This window comes from Canis lupus, chromosome 17 (assembly GCF_011100685.1).
Source record: "Canis lupus familiaris isolate Mischka breed German Shepherd chromosome 17, alternate assembly UU_Cfam_GSD_1.0, whole genome shotgun sequence".
Lineage (NCBI taxonomy): Eukaryota > Metazoa > Chordata > Mammalia > Carnivora > Canidae > Canis > Canis lupus.
The window spans coordinates 33,402,369-33,420,832 of NC_049238.1; the positions used below are offsets into that span (position 1 = coordinate 33,402,369).

Here is an 18,464-nt window from a genome sequence, read left to right on the forward strand (position 1 = left end):
GTAGAGGTCAGCAATGTCCACCCCTCCTGGGATAAGTCCACCACCACTTCCTCAAAGGTCCCCCTGTCCTGTGACCAGGTGGTCATCAAGCAGGAGCCATCGCTTCCTGCTCCACGTTCCCCTCCTGAATACAGGTGGGGTCTTACGCAGATACAGTGATAAAAAGTTGCAAAGTGTCTCCTTTTTAACAGACAAGGACAGCAGATATCACCAGTTTAAGTCTTGATGGTGCTGAAGGTCCTCCCCACAGACCAGAAAAGACTAGCTGCTCGGATGCCAGGAGCCGTCTCAGTGTGGCTGGCCCCAGCCTCCGCTGTGGCTGCCTGTTTCCACTTCCACTTCCTCCACTTCCTTCAGGTCTGGGGGGGTGCGCGTGCCTGAGGCAGAGGGGTGGGGGGTGCACTAAGCCGCGGAGCAGGACCGGGTCCCATCCCCTACGTCAACAAACTGTCAGTCCCGTACCAAGGCTCGAGGTCCTTTTGCCTAGCCACTGCCTTCTCTTCTGGCCTCTTCTCATTCCATGCACCCGCCTACGCCCTACACTGACACCCACCACTCGCCAGCTTCACCTCGGCCACACTGAGCCTCGGTTTCCACGAACTTACAGTAGTAATGCTCTCACATCCCGGCAAATTGACAGCACATTCCTCTGGACAACCTCCTCCAACAATTGATAATGAGGCATTAAGTTTGTCAACCAGCTCACTTCTAAAACAAAAGACATTATTCTTCAAACCGGTTGTGGACAGATGGATAGAGCATGTTCAAAATAGGAGTATAGAATATGAGGATAGGCCACAATAGGTGAACAGTATAGATGAACCTAAAAGACCTCATTTTTTTTTCCTTCCACGTGCAAGGAGAGGTTCGTTATTAAGGATCTAAAGAACGTAAGGATTTATTCCATAAGCATTGGGTGACAATGATCTCTGTGAGGAGGCAAAGTAAATATAACCTTATTATATTGATGAGATTGATTATATAGTCATTTTCCTTTTAAATTCTAGTTTACTCACAATCCATTTCAGCATCTAGTTAAACTAAATTAACATGAGTCCTGGATAAGCCTCATATATCTCACTATTACACAGCAGTCTCAAAATTTGGTGTGCTTATTTTGTTATTGTTTGCTTGCTTAAAGTGGGCTTCATTAAGGAAAATGTGCATATTAAACAATTTTTAAAGTTCTCTAGAGGTCAAACTTCATCATAATCAATGTTTACATCTCTTGAGAGCTAACCAAGCCTCCATGAACTCTTCAAATCTGAGCTGATACTGACAAGCATGCAAACTGCCATGAAGATGAGGATCTCATGATGGGTGGTTTTCCATTTTCTTGCTGTAACACACTTTTCTCCATTTGTTTTTATAGTACTAAATGTCTCCTAATGCAAGGTCAGGAGCAAAGAAGAGTTGCCGGGCAAAGGAAAGGCAGTAGATCCTTGCCTACAGCATTTTTAGACAGCAGCAATTAATTTCCTTCATAGTTTTCACACCATACTCTGATTCAGTCAGAATATTGCTATTAGACATATTGATCCAACTGGCATTAGATTTTAACTGTGAAATGAAGAAAACAGATGTAACTTACTTTTCTGTTAACCTAAATGATACTTAGTAATTGTTTGAGTAAGACACTTATTTGAACTCCCTGAAGTTAATCATTTGACCAAAAATTCTTAGGCCCTAGCAGGTAATCCCTGACTTTTTTTTTGCAGGGAAAAGAATATGGCCAAAGTAGTTCTACACATCTCTGAGTTGGGCAAGTATGTATACCCTATTTTGTTTATTAATTTTAAAAGGTGATCTGTTGGGGCACCTGGTGGTTCAGTTGGTTAAGCGTTTGCCTTCAGCTCCAGGCATGATCCCAGGATCCTGGGATAGAGACCCGCATCCGGCTCCCTGCTGAGCAGGGAGCCTGCTTCTCCCTCTCCATCTGCTGTTCCCCCTGCTTGTGCTCTCTCACTCTCACTCTCTCTCTCTCTTAATTAAAGAAATAAATAAAATCTTTTTTTAAAAATGGTGACTTGTTTTTTGATATCTTTCCTTGACTTGAGAGCTGAGAATCAATAAGCATGTGATTAAAAAACATTAAGATATAGATATTAGAGTTAAAATGATTGCTATCAGGAAATCCAAAGATAATCAAACTAATGTCATGGTTCTTTAATTCATATGCAACCCTTACTCACTGCTTTATGATTAAAATGCTCCTTTGGAACTAAATTTATTTTTTCCCTCTTTGCAGGATGATCGATGATTAGGGTTTTATTTGCAGTCTGCCAAAACTATCCATTTACATACTACTGACCACCCTCTGCAATAGTGACACTTTTATTGATGAAGCTCAATTTTCTATTAAGAACTAGAAGTGAAATATTATGTGTATGTAAGTCAGTAAATAAGAGACAAGTGACTTTGATGGAATAATCTAAAGCAAAAACAATATTTTAAAAAATGAAGCAGGAAGATAGAGCATTCCTTTCTGACTCCTGAATGATGAAGCCAGCTCACATCCACTGAACAGTACAGGGAGTTCATAAAAACCTATCACATTTGCCTTTTGTTCCCCAAATGTATCCAAGTTAGTTCCCACTTCCCTATTTTACTACCTCTTGCTCTGAACTTTCCTAGCACCTCAGTTCACCCCTACACACACTTTTATGCATCATCCACTTTTTTTACTCCATACCTCAGGCCTAATTTCCCACTAAATCCTCTTCATCAATCATCCAGTAGAGACTCACTGCTTGGACTTCCAGTAGATACAACTTCATCTCTTCTGAGGCCTGACTATTGTCACAAGTAAAAGAGTTTATCCTTAGCCCCAGAAAATACATGGGCTGAATAATCCCACCCTAGTCGCTCAAGTTAGGAGGAGTTGATGGTTGATTATTTAAGCAATGTAGGGCCATAATTACAAAGATTGGAATGACACAAAAAAGAAGAAATATGAGCTTAGGAAGGGAAAAAATAAGTTATCAACACCTACTATTTGGTACTGATAAACCCATAATGACAGGTCTGATTTTTACTGCAAACAAAAAGGACATTAAGAACATAGAGAAAATGCAAACGCCCACAGATATTTAAACTTTTTTTTTTTTAACATTTTCTGGGTCTGTATTATCCTTGGAAAAAGAGACATTCTCTGATTAACATATCTGATTGTTTTTTATTCTATTACTTCCCAGACCCTCTCCAGGCAAAATCATATGGGGATTCTGAAAGTCCTACTTTACTTTGTTCAATCTTATTTGTTTTATGTCATATGATATAGTTTATATGATTAACATGGCGATTCTGATGCTCCTGTGTACTGCCATGTGATCTCTCCCTCTTCTGTGTGCTTCACAACCTTGCTTCCAGTAATTTTGTGTTTATTAATCCTATATTTCTCCTTGTGGTTTTGTCACATATGGCTGTAACTGGACAATATAGTATTAGTTTTGCATTATTTGAACTTCATGCAAATGGCATAATTCTTCTGAAAATTATCTATTTGCTCTGAAACTCTGATTCATGCAGGTTGGCCTATAGAGCTAGAATTCACTAATTCTCAGTCTTGCATTTTGTCTTACTGTATGGATACACTAATTTTCAGTTCAGTTGGAGTTTTGGGTTACCTAAAAGATCTGGGGTATGAGATTAACACAAGTATTTAAATTTACAAGATATTGTCAAATAGTTTTCCAGAGTCTTTTTATCAACATATGCTGTCGATTATTGTGAGATATGTGTTAAAATACTCCACTATGATGATAAATTTGACAAATTCTACTTATAGTTTTGGTGGGGTGGCCTTGTCCCTAAGTTCGTAGAAGTTTTGAACTATTATAACTTCCTAGTGACTTGAAACTCATGGTTAAGGAGTAATTTTTTATGTCTCTTCTAATACATTATTTGAACTTTAGGTCTTAAAGTTTATTTGGTGTGATATTAATATAGCTTCTTTAGCCTTCTATTAGCCTCCTGTATCATTTTTTCGAACTTTTACTTCCAATTTTTCATGCCCTTATGTTTCAGGTGTGTATCTTATAAACAGCCTGTATCTAAGATGCTTTTATATAATCTGTAATATTTTTTAACTGAAAAATTTAATCAATGTACAATTACTATTATTTCCTACTTTCTAGTCCTTATTCATTTATTTTAAAAATATTTAATATGCTACTTATTTGTGCTTTCCCTTTGTTTTTTTACCTTCTTTGATTTTGCCAAATATTTTTCTGGTTTTCAATTTTATTCTTTGATTATTTCTATTGTGTCTTGATTTTCTGTTTCACTGATTTTTTTTTTTTTTTGCTCTTGTCTGTTACTTCCTCCCACTTCCTTTTTTAAATTAATATTGTTATTCATTTGTTAATATCTTAAGTTGTATACTTCATTAATTTTCAACTTTTATTTTTCTCTAAGAACTTAAGACTAAAAAATTTTCTCAAAATATTACTTTTGAGTAATGTACTTTTGAGCCTCCCACAAGTTTTCCATGAAGAATTTTTATTTTCTTTCAGTTCTTACTACTTATTTTTAATATTCATTATGAATTTTTCCTTGATTTTTGAGTAATTTAGAAAATTATTTTAATTTCCAAATAGTAAGAAAATTATCTCTCTTTCTATTTTTAAACTCTGACTTAATTGTACTGTGTTCAGAGTTCTGGCCAGCACAATAACGTTGAAATTTAATGGAAACTTGCTCCACTGCCCAATGTAACCAATTTTATAAATGACCTACTTATAAAAGTTTGAGAAGAATGTATATTCTCTAATGTTGGACACAGAATTCCACATATTTTCATTAAATCAAGTTTGCACCTGTCTGCTGTAATCTTGTGAAAAGTTTGCTTAATTTTTTGTCAGGTTTTCCTACCAATAATAGGGAGAGGTAGGGAATTTCTCACTATGGTGGCCGTGAGTTTGCCAGTTGACATATATTTTGAGACTATTTTAATACTTGCACACGTATTTGGAATTGTTATATTTTCCTAATGAAACCAAATTTTTCTCACTGTGCTGTGACTTTATGTATGCATTAGGCTTTTTGGCTTAAAATCTTTTTTTCCTTTTCTGATATTAATATAGTACAGTAGGTTTCCTTCATTAGGAATTTCTTAATAAATCTTTCTCTATCTTTTCACTTTCAACTCTTATGTGTCCTTACACTTTTGATGCATCTTTTGTAAACGACATTTATCTGAATGATTTATCAATTTGCAATCTCTGTCATTCAAATGGTGAGTTAAATCTGCTTATATTTATTATAATTATTGACATAGTTGAAAAGATTTTTACTCTATTTCTTTTTTATGTTTGTCTCACTTCTTTTTTCCTGTTTTCCTGCTTTTTTATTAAACTTTTATTCCTTTTTTATTAATGTGCTTTTCCCCATATATTGGTTTTAAATTTCTATTCATTTAATGATTACCTTTAATATTTTACCACACTTGCTTAACTAAACAAAGTCTAAAGTTAAACCATCCCTGAACTTTAAAACACATTAGTATTGATCATATAACTTTAAAATGCATTAGTATTGATCCTTTCCCAATTTATATATTATTACACACTTCCATCATTATTTTATTCAAGCAATGTTTATCTGGATTGTTCAAAAGTTGTTTTTCTTTTGTTTTTGTGATTGTTTTTGCATTGTCTTCAAAAATGATCTTTAATTTTGGAGGTTTCATGAGAACAGATTTCTTATAATAGGCTTCTATTTCTTGTTTTTTTTTTAATCTTCAAATGTCTTTTTTAGAATATATTTGACATCATTTACATCATTTTTAACTGTAAAAATATTTACATCATTTTTAATTGTTTTCAGTAGAAGTATTATTTAGGGAAGTTGGTTCTTATTTCTGCAGAAATAGAAGAGCAAATCACAAAAATCTTTAAATATTTGTAAAATAGGACCTAAGGAAGTAAATTGAGAAAAATAGACACTTTATAGTAAGAATTGCCATCTTTCATATAAAAAGATAATCCACCTATTAGTTGAGCCTGTGTTTTTAATTAGACTGATTTGTAAAGCTCTTGCCTTATTGCATGCTCTGTTTCCCAGGTGGGCATTGGCACACATTCCTGATTTGGCAGAGAAAAATTATAGTCTGGCTTTGAAACTGAGCCTGAGTAATTGATCCATATGAACACTGAGGCCATGGCCCCACCTTCCTTAGCAGCATGTGCTGACCAACTAAGCCATCTCACAAAAGCTGACCACCTTCATAGATTATTCCCAACAAAAAAAACAAAGCTAATTTTTTAAAGATTTTATTTATTTATTCATGAAAGACACAGAGAGAGAGAGAGAGGCAGAGACACAGGCAGAGGGAGAAGCAGGCCCCATGAAGGGAGCCTGATATGGGACTCGATCCTGGGTCTCCAGGATCATACCCTGGGCCGAAAGCAGACGCTAAACTGCAGAGCCACCCAGGGATTCCCCCAAAAAAGCTAATTTTTATCCTTAATTTCAGCCATAATGATTATGTACACGCAGAAATATAGCTGATAAATGCACGAGGACTAAACCAGAAAAACATCATTTCCATTATCAAAGTAATAGCTGACCCAGATGAGGACCATAATTGGATGCCAAAACCACCAAAATTCACTGTTTCTCCTATCATCCTACAAATTACATATTAAATGCAAAGAGGAAAGTACATTTTACAATGGAAAGATATCTTACATTAAAAACCTTAATCAAGTGTACAAACTTGACATCACCAGCTATGGGACAACCTGATGTCCATTGATGCAATAAGAAATATCAACATTATTTGAGCAGTACTTTGCCAAAAACAGTTAGCCAGATTCTAATCATGAAGGAAAAACAGTTTTTGAGGAAAAATTTATTTAGTTTCAGAATAAAGAACATTCTACAAAATGATAGATCAATACTCTTCAAGAAAAAGTCAATGACATTAAAAACAAACAAAAAAAAGCAAGCAAAATGTTCCAGATTAAGAGATTAAAGTCACATAACAACCAAATATAATGGAAGAACTTTGACTGGATCTTAGATTCTTAAAAGACATTTCTCCGGTTGAATATAGAGAGCACCCTAGGCGATGCTGTTGAAGTAATATTATAGGTGTGAGATTGGCTTCATAGTTATGCAAGAGAATAACTTGTTCTAAGGATTACAAACTGAAGTAGTTAAGGGTGAGTGTCATGATGATTGAAACTTAGAATAAAATAAAGAGCGAGAGATTAGGGGAGCACAAGGAGAAAGAAAGCAAAGGTAGTAAATGTTTACAATTGAATGAAGAATATATGTGTTCATTTTCTTAAGCCATAAAGTTTTTCAAAATAAAAAGTTGAGGAAATAATGTGGATGACCCATTCTCTTCCCTTCCTTCACTGAACAAGAAATCTAATTCTGAAATGGAGCCTAAGAGATTTAGGTAGATAGAATATATTTCAGAGTAAAAATTCATAAATGGTGAAACAAATGTCTAAACAAATTACAGCAACTCCTTATGGATCTAAAACTTTGAGTGTGTGATTTTCTAGGATGACTTGATGTTACAATCACTCAAACTAAATGTCTGGCTAAAAGCTAACACCTCAATATTCCCTCCTGCTTAGGAATTTCTGATCATTAATTTACATTAAGAACATTTATTGGGATCCCTGGGTGGCGCAGCGGTTTGGCGCCTGCCTTTGGCCCAGGGCGCGATCCTGGAGACCCAGGATCGAATCCCACGTCGGGCTCCCGGTGCATGGAGCCTGCTTCTCCCTCTGCCTGTGTCTCTGCACCTCTCTCTCTCTCTCTGTGACTATCATAAATAAATAAAAATTAAAAAAAAAGAACATTTATTATCTTATAATTAGTTAGGAATTTAACGGAATAAAGTGTTATTGAGACCTTTGAAACTATTCAATATCTCTAGAATAGTTTAGAATCCAATTCTAACACCAATGGATTAGGGAAACAAATATTTTCCCCAAGCCTAAAATCAATTTCTGACCAATCTGAACTGTTGAATCATTTTATGCTAAAGACATAATTAGCTAAGAATGTGCATTTTAGGGGCATCTGGTTAGCTCATTTAGTAAAGCATGCAACTCTTAATGTTGGGGTCATGAGCTTGAGCCCCACATTGGGGGTAGAGATTACTTACAAAACAAGAAAAAAACATTTAAAAAGGAATATGTGTTTTAGTTTGCACATTATGCCATCTTGGAAGAATTTGAGACTGTTTAAGGCTGATTATAGATTAATTTTTAGCCTAAATATTGGCAATATGTTAGGGATAATAAAAGCTATTTGAGCAAATATATATTTTACAACAATACAATACTGCAAAAAAGTAAGGTGATTACAACATAAATTATGAAACATGCAAATTTAAAGGAATGTCAATTTCTAATTCTGCAAATTCTTTATTTGCATTAAATATCAACATTCATAAATCATTTCTATAACTACCAAAAATGGCCCTATTGGTTAAAACAGCTAATGCTTTAAGCAAATTATCTACAAAAAGCATACCAACAGTATATACAGCTTGAAAATATGAAAATTTAAATAAGTAATTTTGCCTAGATATTGAGTTATTTAAATGATAAAGAAAACAATTATTGGAGCAACTGGGTGGCTCAGTATAGTAAGTGTCCTACTCTTGATTTTTGACTCAGGTTATGATCTTAGGGTTGTGAGATAGAGCCCCACGTCAGGCTCCACTCGGCGTGGAGCCTGCTTAAGATCTCTCTCTCTCTCTCCCTCTCACCACCCACTCCCTAAAAAGGAAAGCAATTACTTTACCAGGTGACAATTCTTAAATAGTCCATGGAGACACTAACTCAAGACTCAAATAAAGCATTGTATCCAGAAAATGCCTAAATCACCTAAGGAACTCTTGAAATTGTTTTTAAAGATTTCCAGGATTGAAGATTTGTCTTGTTGATTAACACTTTTTTATCAAGAGCTTCTTCCTTCTGCTACTACAAGTTATCCCTTGTTATGTTTAGTACCATTTTTCTTATTTAAACTAATCTGGTCAAAACTATGTGCTGATATGGTGCAGTCATACCAATCAATTCCAGGTTATTTCAATTTGCTGTAAAAGGACTCATTTTCAATTCTGTTTTCTTGCTTCTCTGTATCTGTCTTGCAGTGGAATGACTGACTGGTAGAGCCGGAAAGAACTTTTAAGCCATATTGTTCAGTGGTTTTCAATATGGGTGCTGAGAAGGCTTCATGATTTTCACAGATATATCTTCTCTTTCTCCCAATCTGCAATCCAGTTTCCCAGAAAACTGACATTCACTGTAAAAACTTGAGGTCTACATTTGAGGCTCATGTACTTGGTTATTCACTTTTATTTAATTCTTAATCTTTTCAATTTTTTTTCTTTTCCTCTATGGGCAATGCCAAATTTCTGAAAAAGCCATCAAATTTTAATACTGTAAAACTGGACATATATGCATAGTCCAAAAAAAATTTATAGTTCTCAAGTGAAGTGCTGACCAAAAAGTAATTACAGTAAAATTTATTCATAATTTATGTCCCAGATGTTGTACTTTGGTTATTTAGAATGCCTTGAGTAAAAAGAACAAGAATAAAAAAGAAAGAGTAGCAAAAACAAGAAGCTGAGAGCCATGCTGCTTATAAGAAAGATTTCCTAAGAGTAAACAATTCATTTTTAAATATAAAAAATTCGAATTGTGTTTATTTTAATTTAATTAATCTTGAATAAATAATATAGTGACAAAATTCAAAAATCAAAAAAAGTATGAAAATGTCCACAGTATAGCATCTCTCCTAGCCTGGTCCTCTGTCCATCAAGTCCCCCTCCCTTGCTCCACTCCAAACAAGGTAACTGTCATTATTGTGTTTGTCATTCCAGAACAAATTTATACTTAAAAATATCAAATTTTACAATATGTATTTATCTACCTTCCTCCATTTTGCATGAATGTAAATATTCTACAAATGCTGCTCAGAAAACTTATTTTTTCACTTAATACAATATACCTTGGAATATTTATTGAACCTGGCACCTTTATGTTCCTGGCACCCTTACAGGAAGCTATAAGAGAATTACACAAATTTCTACTTCTAATTCTCATCACAGTATTCTTCTAGAAGTTGTCATAAACTAAGTTGTCAATAACTGGGCCATATTTCTTCATATGAACAACGTTATAATTAGAGGATTGTTTCCATGACCAATAACCAAATCAAATAAATTATAATTATGACAAAGATAGAAAAGGGACTTTTAAATTAGTGTTAAATAGTTAATATAATTATTTCTCAAATACCATAATTATACACATATAAATACAAATTTCCAAATGATTATATAAGCTTGCAAACACTTTTTTTTTTTTTTTTTTTTTTTTTTTTTTTTTTTATGATAGGCACACAGTGAGAGAGAGAGAGAGGCAGAGACACAGGCAGAGGGAGAAGCAGGCTCCATGCACCGGGAGCCCGATGTGGGATTCGATCCCGGGTCTCCAGGATCGCGCCCTGGGCCAAAGGCAGGCGCCAAACCGCTGCGCCACCCAGGGATCCCTTGCAAACACTTTCAACATAAATTTTACCTATCTAAAAATACAATCAGGGGATCCCTGGGTGGCGCAGCGGTTTGGCGCCTGCCTTTGGCCCAGGGCGCGATCCTGGAGACCCGGGATCGAATCCCACATCGGGCTCCCGGTGCATGGAGCCTGCTTCTCCCTCTGCCTGTGTCTCTGCCTCTCTCTCTCTCTGTGTGGCTATCATAAATAAATAAAAATTTAAAAATAAATAAATAAATAAATAAATAAATAAATAAATAAATAAATAAATAATAAAAATACAATCACTACAAACACATTTGATGATGTTTTTCTTGTCTTAGATTTTTTAAGATTTTGGGGTTTTTTTTGCATAATTCTGATTCTTGAATTCTTCTTTTTTGCAAAGTCGCATGCTTTTTTTCCCTTGGTAAATGTCTTATGCAGAAGAATTCAAAATCATTTCACTGATACTATTCTTTGAAAAATAGCCATTAAAATAAGCATTAAAAAAAATTATATATATATATATAAGTCTTTTCAATCAGGGCTTCAGTTTTAAGAGTTTATTTAAACCTCTCTTAAATTGATCTTTTTGTTCTTATTTTCCTTTGTCTTTATCTTTTAAATAATTTCAATTAGGTCTTTAAAGGGAAAAAGTTGCATGAAATCTCTGGGCAGAGAATGTGAAAGCTGTGGGGTCAGGCTCATGATCACTTGCTTTGGCCAAGGGTAAATGGAGCAGAGCAAGTGGAAGGGGTGCTTGCTCTACATCATGAAGACGTCTTTTTTTTTTTTAACTGCCTAAATCACTCACTGTGTAGCATCTCAAATAAATAAACAAATATGGATGAACAACATTGAAAACCCTTTGGCAAAATGGAATCAATGAAGTAATCAGCAGGAATTGCCTGTTTTATTTTTTTTAAGATTTTATTTATTTATTCATGAGAGATACAGAATCAGAGAGGCAAAGACACAGGCAGAGGGAGAAGCAGGCTCCATGCGGGGAGCCCGACTCGGGACTCCATCCCAGATCTCCAGGATCAGGCCTTGGGCTGAAGGCGGCACTAAACCACTGAGCCCCCCAGGCTGCTCAGGAATTGCCTGTTTAAACCTGATTCTTGGCCAGAAATTACTTATGGTTCCTAATTTTTTGTCATTTCTGTTTTTAAAGACCTAAAATACAATCTCTAAAGACATTAAAACATTAATTTTTCACTCAAAAATAACTATTTTGATCTAATGATTTTAAATGTGGCATGTGGTGATTATTAGTCCTGTGTATAGGTTCACTACAACAGGAGTCTTAAGAAAATTTTTTCTTTTGAGTACTCACATCACCCTTTCTGTTCCTCTTACTCATCAGCCCTGCTCCCCAAAGGTTGAGTATCTTCCACTGCTTCTGGCCTTCCACAGCTCTTTACTAAGAACCACTCTTTCCCTGAAAGTTAAGGACCTCCAAAATGGCCAGCCCATTTTCCAATATTTAATAAGATCCTCCCTTCTCCAGGGAAAGTGCATGATTTGGGGGTGATGAGTACTGACTGGAGAACCCAGAGCTGTCAAAAATGCAGAATGTGAAGCAAGTGGTTGAGCCAAAAGGAAGAATGCCAATAGGATTACACTTGCATTATTACAATTACATGCTACCACTGATTGTAAAACATCAGTGAATTTGGTTGCAAGTTTGAGTTTCTGACACAAAAGTCAAATGGGTGTTAATGGCCATGATCCTGGCAGTGAACCTGAGCTCCTGGCACTTCATCTTATTGGGACAACACAAAATCATTCTCTTCAATATGACAGTTCTGCAGGGAAATGTTGAGAGTTGTTTCTAGATGCATAGCTTTGAGTGTGGTCCTCAGCCCCTTCAAAGATTTCGATACTTTTTTATATGCCTGTGGTTTGTGGTTTTGGTAAGCTATCCAAGGTAAATTCTGTTGTTTGCAACTAAAACTTCAAACTAGTAAATTCTACTTCACAGAGTTGTGAGGCCCCAAAGAGATATTGTAAATTAATTGATGTAGGTTGGTATTATGATAAGTTGTTAAACTTGTGCTTAAAAGAAAGGATAGCATTTAGTTCTGTTAAACACAGTTGACTCTGTAGTTTATTTTACTTTTATTGTATGGCCTCTCTGAATAACACCTTATATAATTTGGGCCATTTGAGAATAGTGAACACTAGCTAAATACATATTACAGTATTGGATTTACTACGAAGATCCTTACTTAAAATATATTTAAAACCCTTCACTCAAGCAAAGTTTTAATCAAAGTAATTTTCATTATGGATTTATTTGCACTCAGCAATCCTTGCAGTGTTACCCATCTGAGTCTCTGAGATATAAGACTGTCAGGACTTTATAGGCAGGCACCATGCATCATTCATTATTGTACCAGCACTGGGCCTGACATTTGATAGATACTCAATGAATGCTCAAATAAGCTAAATTATAACCAGAGAGGCAATAACCTGATCACTGTATCAATTTCATTTGCCTTTAGTAGAGGCATGCTATGTATGTGTGGAAAAGTTTCCACTAGTCACTTGGTGTTTAACTCTATTTCCTTGTAGACATTTTTTAAATTCCAAATGATGAGCAACCTCTCGATTCTGTGTAATATATAAGCGATAGATAAAATAGCAGTATTATTTTACTGAAAAAAAATATTTTATGGCAAACAACGCATTAAACTCATCTCTTTCCCTTGGGGCTAATAAAGAGGTAATTATGTGTACGTGTGTAAAATGTGCAGCAACTTAAAAACAAGGTCTTTATGTGTGGACCATAATTGGTTGCATCTACCTAGACAGACCAATAAGAAGCATGAATACCCTTGAGATCATCACTAAGAAATCAAGTTAATTTCTCCTGGGTTGTTTCATGGTGATCAAGTGACTAAGCTGACAAAGTAGGAGGAGAGAAAAGAATGCTGATTCATCTGTGAAATGACCATCCCTTACATAATAATTTTTGTTCAAAGGGCCCTTCTGTACAAATTTAGCAGAAGTGCATTTGGATGAAATTCTAACGAGATGCTCCCTGATGATCTCAACCATGAAACCACCAAATCATTCCGTTGGAATGTATTATGATTCTCTCTTCCTTGATGCTCTCATTTCATTATGGAAACTGATGCAAAGGTAATGAGCCATCTTACATAGATTTTAGTTAAATGCCTTACTTTAAAGATTATTTGATCTGATCATAAAGAAGAAAGCTTAACTTTATTTCAAACTTTTACCTTTATAATTTTTTCCCCAAGGAGAATTATAGTTCCTAGCTTGCATCTAGTGTATGTAAACACTTACTATCTTTAACATCTCAAATATCAGAAGGCTTCTGGTGTTTACTTCCATAAGGTAGCCAGCAGGATGTAGAATATTTCTAAACTCATCAAAGAATGGAATACTTTATATAGAAGTACAGATTAAAGATTAGGAACTTTCCCTTTGAAAAGATAAAGGCTAAAAGGAGGCTTGTTTGAAATGCATAAAATCATGTAAGTGAACATAGACTGGGTTTCCAAAAGTAACAATACTAACTGCTGTAAACTCAATGTGTTCCCCCAAAATTCACTTGTTGAAATCTAGCCCCCATTGTAATGGTAATTCAGGGTGGGACCCTTGGGCAGTAATTAGATCATGAAGGCAAAGCCCTCATGAGTGAGATTAGTGCTCTTATAGAAGAAACCCCAGAAAGCTCCTTGTTCTTCCCTTTGGCCATGTGAGGAAAGGAGAAGACAGTCATCTATGAAGCAGGAAACAGGCCCTAATCAGACACAGAGTCTGCCAGCACCTTGATCTTGGACTTCTCAGCCTCCAGAACTGGTGGAAATAAATTTCTATTCTTTACAAATCACCCAGTGTATGGTATTCTGTTACAGCAGCCCAAAATGACTAAGATACCTTCTAGTGCCTTTTCTGTATAAACTCAAAAATTTTTTGGACAAATAAAGGGATACATAACTTTAACACAGTTGAGAGAGGAACAAAAGTCTCCAGTGAGAACTCCTTTCTTAATAGTCACTCCTTTACCTATTATACTAAAAATTGATTGGAGTTGGCAAGCTTCTTTTTAAAACCAGAAGCAGTCCCAGGAGAGAATCAAAACCACTAAACATTCACACTATAGTGCAAGCTATCATATTTCATTTATTCTAAACATTTAAAATTAATACATACTTTTAGTAATACCTCCTCCAATAAGCAGATGCTTCCACTGCCATTCCTACCAGCTAAACAGAATCAAGCACCCAAATTCTTCCTTCCCATTACTTATAATTGAAATATAGGCTCCCATGGTACCTTTGACTGGTGAAGCCCAGGTGTATTCTAGGTGCTAAGGAAGCTGGTGGGAATTTCAGTTCTGACCTCAATAACAATAAGGCTATCCTCATAACTAGGGGATTTCCTCCAAATATAAAAAGACTAATAAAAGATGATGGGACAACTATGACAAACATCCAATAAAAAGCAATAGGTTAGGACTCACTGTCCTCATTGTTCAAAGAGATTATGTCAAGTAATAAGATCACAACCAGGCGATGGCAGACTTCCTAGGACATTCTTTTCCTGACTGAATGTTCAAGTATCCCAAATTAATACTTTTAAAGAGAATATATCCACACACTAGATGACCAATGGACAGATTTTAACACGTATAGGCAAACTGTTTTCAAATCCACTAACTCTGCTTTAATGCAAAAGTAGTGAAAACTATGTCTGAGGATGCTATCACAATTACATATGACATCACCATGACACTTCAGCTTCTAACGAAGCCTTTGAAACAGGATCTAAGGAGTTGGATAAAGAAGTTGAACTGCAGTCCTTTGGATGTTTCAGAAAGCTTGCAGCATATTTGATCATTGCGGACAACCAGAGCCTTGGTATTCACATATGTGGAATTTTATGCACAATACTTAAAGCATGAGTTGCAAATGGGCAAAAATCTTGTGTTCACACCATTCCAATGGGCACTGGCTACAATTGTTCCTTGGCAGAGAAGAAAAAAAGAAAGCCTCTCTCAGCTGTCATTTATTCTATTCTCCATCCTTTTTTCTCTATGTCCTAGTTTGCAGGCCTGTTTTTGCACAACTATTTTTAAAAATGACAACAACTACAAAGCATGCCAATGACTGATATGACCAAACAGGATTTCCATACTGCTGCAGTCTTTGTTGATGCCCTGACACACATAGGACAGGCACTTTTGGGTATGGGCACTTAAGATTTCAGATATAAAACAGTCCTCAAAACAGTGGAAATCAGTTACATTCTGTCAAGTGAGTAAGGCTGAGAAAATACTAAAGTAGGTTTTGGGTCTCTTCTGTTCATCCAACGTGGCTACTGTTGTTTTCTAAGTGATTCAAAGAGCAAATGCATCTTACATTCACACCAGGTACCTTGAATACAAAATACAAATTAAATTTTTTAAATCTATCTCTAATAAATAATGGTAAAATTAGGAAATGGTTCTTTGGGGCATATACTAAGGGGGCACAGTGACTTTAAAGGACTTTAATACGGGATAGCTGGGTGGCTCAGTGGTTGAGCGACTGCCTTCGGCTCAGGGCATGGTCCCGGAGACCCAGGATCGAGTCCCACATCGGGGTCCCCTCGAAGAGCCTGTGTCTTCTCCTTCTGCCTGTGTCTCTGCCTCTCTCTGTGTGTCTCTCATGAATAAATAAAGTCTTTTTAAAAAAATAAAGGACTTTAATACTGAGGTTCTAAATGCAGACATACGGATATCTAAGTCAAAATCCTTCTTAATACTATAATGCAGAAAATTGGTCCATATTATACAGAATAGTTGTTTTGTTCATCTATATAGGCTATGCCTTATTGTAGTACAATTATAATGAAACTAAACTGGGGTCTAGAAACAACCATTCAAATAACTATCTGCGACCATCAGTGTCAAATCTCTTGGAAAAGTTATTCCTTGTTTCATTGGCAGGTGAATCTAAAACTATAAAAATTGTGAAGTGAGCAAGATCCTAAGAAAGAAAAGGAGCCAGGTATCTGTGACTTAAGGGACTAGGAGTTACCTAACAGTTTTCTAAAACTATTGGGTTTTTCTTTTAAAAATCTAATGGATTTTAAAAAAAAAAACACACACAAAACTAATAGAATTTAAAATATTTCATATCAATTTAAAAAATAAACTGAATTTGCATCCAGGCATTGAATTTGGCTTCCTTATTCTGAATCCTTGAAAAATAGTTCCAGGTTATACTCAAACATTAAATTTGCCACCGAGAAGTTAGTGTTCTTAGACATCACCCTGTATCTTGAAAACATTTTTTGTGCCCCCTAATTCTGTCATTTTCACTCTACCCTAGTCTTTCATTTAATTTTAGGTGCTCCATTCAGACATGGCACAGATTTACTGAAAATTTTATGAAGTCCAAAATTGAAGTAACATAGTAGATGAGAAGGAAACGTGCTAGCTCTTCTAATAATTGGTAATTTGATTTACCTTCTGTTTTATTTGTTTGCTCATTGTTTTCCTACAGAAAGTGCTGGATGCTTGGGCAAAGTCCATAAGATGTGTTTAAAATTTGTGAGTGGAGGACAGCCCCAGTGGCTCAGCGGTTTAGCACCACCTTCAGCCCAGGGTGTGATCCTGGGGACCTGGGATCGAGTCCCATGTCAGGCTCCTGGCATGGAGCCTGCTTCTCCCTCTGCCTGTGTCTCTGCCTCTGTGTGTGTGTGTGTTTCTCATGAATAAATAAATAAAATCTTTAAAAAAAATTTGTGAGTGGAATTCATCAGTAACCCATAAAGCCTTTCCATGGGCCCTAAAATCCAAGGTAGCACAAACTGATCATTTGCTCTTACCGCCTTTAAAATCACTGGCAAAGGAATGAATTGTAAATTTCTTGAGGTTAGAGAATCTTTTTTATTATCATTTTTTTCTTTTGGTAAAAAAATATCCCATACCACAAAGAATTCAAGGATAGGAACTTGGGCTCGAAAAAGAGCATAGATTATGTCCATTATCACCAGCTTATAAAAATGGAATAACACTGAGAGCTAAGCCAATGATGCAAAGAATTCCCAACCACCCTTGATTTTTCTTTTTTCCAATAGAGTTTCTAATATTCTTACATTTCACTTTTGAGTCCTTATTTTACTCTTTGATCATTAAAAATATTGGGCTAAACCCCACTGGTAAACCATAGTCTAGGCTTTGTGCCACTCAAAGATTAAATAGAGAATATCTTACACATCATAGAAAAGAAAATGGTCTTTACCCTTATTTATTTCTATGGAAATATTGTTAGTGAGTTGTAAACATTTTATATTTGTTGTAAACATTTTCACCAGTTTATAACCAATAAAAAACAAGCAATTGCACTAGATGAAGTTGAGGACACAAATAGCAGAATATACAACTGCTATTTGTATAGCGGTTATCTATAGTTATCTCTGGATGGAAAGAATATGTATTTTGCCTCCTTTTTATTAGTAGCAATTTTAAATTTTTCAACAAAAGGCATTTATTGCTTTTGTAAAGAAGAATAAACGATAAAAGTCATGTTTATTTTTTCCATTTTCCCTTTTTTATTTAAATTCAACTAGCCAGCATATAAGTACATCATTAGTTTCGGATGTAGTGTTCAGTAATTCATCAGTTGCATGGAACACCCAGTGCTCATCACATCATGGGCCCTCCTTAATGCCCATCACCCAATTACCTCCCCTACCTCTCCTCCAGGAACCTTCAGTTTGTTTCCTAGGGTTAAGAGTCTTTCGTGGTTTATCTCTCTCTCTCTCTTATTTCTTCATGTTCTAGTTCCCTCCCTTCCCCTATAACCCTCTGTGCTGTTTCCTATATTCCACATATGAGTGAAACCATATGATAATTGTCATTCTCTGTTTAATTTTAAAAATGTACCGCCAGAACTTAGTCTACAAAAGAACTGCAGAGTCCATCTATTC

General features: G+C 35.5%; 1 long non-coding RNA gene across 17 annotated transcripts in view; it reads right to left on the reverse strand.

Annotated features, from left to right (window-relative positions):
* LOC102151150 overlaps nt 1-18,464 on the reverse strand; it is a 653,134-nt gene that overhangs the window by 379,573 nt on the left and 255,097 nt on the right. For 2 of the 17 annotated variants that reach the window (XR_005372355.1, XR_005372358.1), the window contains exon 6: nt 606-1,560. The exons of 13 other annotated variants lie outside the window; for them this stretch is intronic. This is a non-coding gene — a long non-coding RNA (uncharacterized LOC102151150). The remainder of the gene's footprint in view (nt 1-605; nt 1,561-18,464) is intronic. 2 more of the 17 variants (XR_005372357.1, XR_005372359.1) reach the window with 1 other exon arrangement.